This window comes from Meleagris gallopavo, chromosome Z (genome assembly GCF_000146605.3).
Source record: "Meleagris gallopavo isolate NT-WF06-2002-E0010 breed Aviagen turkey brand Nicholas breeding stock chromosome Z, Turkey_5.1, whole genome shotgun sequence".
NCBI classification, from domain to species: domain Eukaryota; kingdom Metazoa; phylum Chordata; class Aves; order Galliformes; family Phasianidae; genus Meleagris; species Meleagris gallopavo.
This window is the reverse complement of record NC_015041.2, coordinates 23,186,068-23,190,207: the sequence shown is the minus strand read 5'-3', so window position 1 is coordinate 23,190,207 and position 4,140 is coordinate 23,186,068.

Genomic DNA, 4,140 nt, shown 5'->3' with positions numbered 1-4,140 from the left:
AATTCGCAATAGAAAAAAAAAACAAAAACCTAAGTCAGTCCCAGAAACAATGTGTAAACATCTTTGTCCTTTACAGGAAATTCCTTTCCTATTCTTAAAGGTAGATTGTGCTAATTCTGATTGCCTTAATTGGACCTGATCTTAAAACGTTGGATGAGATTAATTTATTTTCCATTGATAATATTTTAATTGAGGTTTAGAGTGACATGTTATTTTTGGCTACCTAGAAATCAGTCATGGCCTAGTGATGTAGTATAAAAGTATCTGAGTGTGTTTGCAGCAGAGAAATTGAGAATGGTGCTGCATGAATTTGGTTCTTGTTGCCTCAGTTGATGTCAGAAGTTGTATAATGTTAAGCTGATGGAAATGTGATAAAAATCTCATGAAAGATGCTTTGTACTACAGTGTTAAAAGCCATCTGAAAATGTACATGCTGTTTCCCCATGGTTCCAAGTCAGCACAGGATTTTGGCAAGGGCTGGAGCCCAGTAACTCAGGGCTTTATTCAAATAAGCATAGCTATTACTGCCAGCACTGGAGGTGGTTGATGGGTTCCCATGTTGAGGACATTGTTGAATAAGATGACTTTCATCAGTGGGAACCTGTTAAATAATGACTAACTTTTACAAAAAATATCATCAGAGTTCTGCGTATGACCATTGTCAGTTAATTTCTGTAATGTTACCACAGTATGAGCTCCTTTTGAATACATTTGATTCACTCATTCTCTACACAGTGCATGTTTTACTGGTCTCGCGTTTTAACAGCATCCTTTGTAGCCAAAATCATATCAGCCCTGTATTGCCTATGGAATGGCATGGAAAGATTTTTTTTTGGTCTATTTTGATACTGTTTTTCCACTGTATTTCACAGCATTTGCATTAGTGGCTGTTTTTTATTTTTTTTGCTCTGTCTTTTAAACTTTCTGTCTTTTAATTGAGTAAATGTAAATCTGGGAACATCCAATTAATTCCATATTAAGAAACTGCCCTTTGCGTACAACTTATTCTTTCTGCTGTTAACATGGCTGGCTGCATAGGTAAGCAAAGGACACAGCCCACTTTGTGCTCAACTTTATTATTAGAATAAAATAAAATGGAAATATGTAAGAATATGTAACTGAGTAACATCAGCACCCATATCTCCCAGGTTCTAAATCACATTGATTTAACAGAAGGAGGAAGACCTTAATGCTGCAAGTGATAACAGGAAATTTGTTTCCTCTTTGTACCACAGAATGCTGAGTTTCATACTCTGCCATTAGATATCAGTATCTGTGAGATACTTGCTGGACATGAATCTCAGGGGAAGTACTTTTTCCTCTTGGGAGTAACACTGCTATTTGTTTAAAGCGGACAGCAAAAGAGATTATATCACATGGCAGTGTGATACTAAAGTGAAAAATATGTCATTGTAAGACATTTGCAATTAGTGTATTTGAAGTAGTGCTTTTCAGCTCTGCAGTGTTCGGGTTTTGTACTTACGTTACTAGTTTTCTCATCTCTAAATACTTCTCATGTGACCAGAGTAAGTGCAGTAGTGTTGCATAACCTTTTAATTAAGTCAGTTAATGATATTCTGTTTTTATTCTGTATGCTGATTTAAGTACAGATTTTCCTCTGTAACGCCTGTCAAATTTTATTCTTTTAACATCTTCCCGTTTATAACTCATTCATTAGGAGAGAAGTTTAAAATAGTGCCATGTCTTCAAGGTGATGAAAATAGAGTGGAGGTTGTCCATCCTGTCTTTTGAGGTACCACTGGCATTGGTGTAAATGTGTACTCAGGCATGCCGTGCCTGCAGAGTTCATAAACAGCAACAGAATGATGGCCAATTTTTTCTCAGTTTGCTCCTAGTTGTGGTTCCAGCAATTCTAGTGCAGTGTTTTTTGAAGCCAGTGGAATTACTGGCATCAATGAGATTGGAATGGTTTGGACTCTCATCTCTTATAAGCAGATCTATTCTTTACTTAAATAAGGTTGCTCCAGTGAATCTGGATTTCAGGAGCCTGTGAGGGGGAAAGGAGCAAGTTTTGAAGCAGAAGATGGAGGGAGTCCTTTGCCGAGGACAGTTCCTTCTGTTTTGTAGTCAGGCAGGTCCCATTCAGGACTGTACAGAGCTGTGACTTCAGCAGTATGTCTGCAGGGAAAGGGGTGATTTCTGAGGAAAAGCCGTCGCAAAACAATAGAGTCTTGCTAATTGTTGTTTGATGTCAAGAAGGTACCCTGGGAGGTCCATGTTTTCAGTAGATAATGAGATCTGTGGGTGGAGGCCTGGTTAGGTACCCTGCTTTAGTACATTAAAAATGTTTTGTATATGTTTTTGTATTGCAGTTAGAGCCTGAAATAGATGCGCAAGTATGAATAAATAATCCATCCTAATGGCTGTGAGAAGCTGTTTATAAATGATAAAATTTTGCAAGATAGTGAGTATGCAAACACACCCAGGAAAGTCATGTAGCTGAATCACCAAGTGTGTCTGGCTTATTTTGAAGAGGACAATCTCATTTTAATTATTTAGTATAGTGCTTTACATATTCCAGGAAATGGCCTGTAGCATGGTGTGTAAAAGTAATGAAGCCTTAGTAATATGAAACCTCCTTACGAGCATCTGCTGTTAAATATTTATTGAGAAACTGGGGAAGATTGTCTGTCTGTCTTCTACTGGCATTCATCACAGGAGCACTCAGTTGCCTTCCACATAAATTACATTGGCATTGCTAGAGGAGATTTCATGGAGTATCTTGTTCTGCTTCTTCAGATGCTGCAGAAAATTCTCCTTTGGGTGCAAATTTTTGGTGGAGCAGTAGAGGGGAGGAATCTAATGCTGCAATGGAAGTTGTTTTTTAATTTAATCTAATAGGAAGATCTCTGGCAGTAACCTGCTGAGATTCCTTGGGTGTCTGTCCCTGGAAGTGTGATCTAGAGCTAGAACATGAATGCTACAAAAATAAATGCAATTTGGCTTAGGGTCTGCCATGCAAAAATCAAAGAAACCCATGTACCTTTAAAAGTTGTTGAATATATTCTTTGTTAAAGAATATATGACAGAGCAAGGATGAAAAGAAAGGTGCTTTTTTTTCTTTTAATTGAGTTTGATAATGACATGATAGTTGTTGCTGACAGCAAAAACTGCAGAGGCTGTCTCTCATGCAAAGGAGCTTGCCATTACAGCACAGCAGTAGGGTTGGAAATTTTAGCCTGAATCTCAAATTGAAGGAGGAAGATATTTTAAAATGTAACATCACTTTTTCCTACAACAGGGAAATAGCCTGATTAGTGCTGGAATGAGACCAGAGCAGAGCTGCAGCATGAAGTGAGGGGATGGGAAAGCACTGGAGGGAGTGGACCAAAGCAGTATCCCAGGATAATGCTGCAGAACTACAAAAAAACTTGTAGTAAAGACAAGGTGGAAGGAGGTGGTAATGAATTGAGATGTACAGGTAGAACCAGAGCTGCCCATAGCAGTGCTAAGCAGAAGCAGAAGAAAGGCAAGTGGTCATGAGTATATTCTTTTTCCTTGAGAAAAGCACTTTGCTGGAGAAATGAAGGCACATGCTTATTTGACAATTGTGCTTTACTCTAGCTTTAATGTATGGTCTTCCCTTTAGCTTTTATGCAAACTGTTGTTGCAGCAGTTAGATGTTCACAGAGTGTTTAGCGAACAATTGAAGATGGCATCGATTTCAAAATATTTGATCACGCCCTGAAACTTCCTGTGCTTACAATGCAGAAATTTTAGAACATGCATCTGTTCAATTTTATTTTTTTTTAATTGACTGCAAGAAACAAATGTCAGTATGTATACTTCCTACTAACTCAATTAAGAACAGATAAGAATGGCTGAATTGAATTGCACTTAAAAATTAGCGAACGTTTCTCTGACTTTTGAGCTCAGTGGAGACCAAGTATCTCTGTGACCATCTGTTAAGAGACTTCTGTCAGATGCTCACTCATTGCAATGCCTGTATTTTTTCTGCATTAATCACTAAGCAGGAGCCTCTATTAGAGGGTATGATTAGCATGTAATTGATTTGAAATAAGTGCTTTGCCTTATTTTTGCTTTTGCAGCAATTCAATATATTGGCTTAGTATTCCTTCACCACTTAGAATTTTTACATTGTCAGCCTTAAAGAGTAAA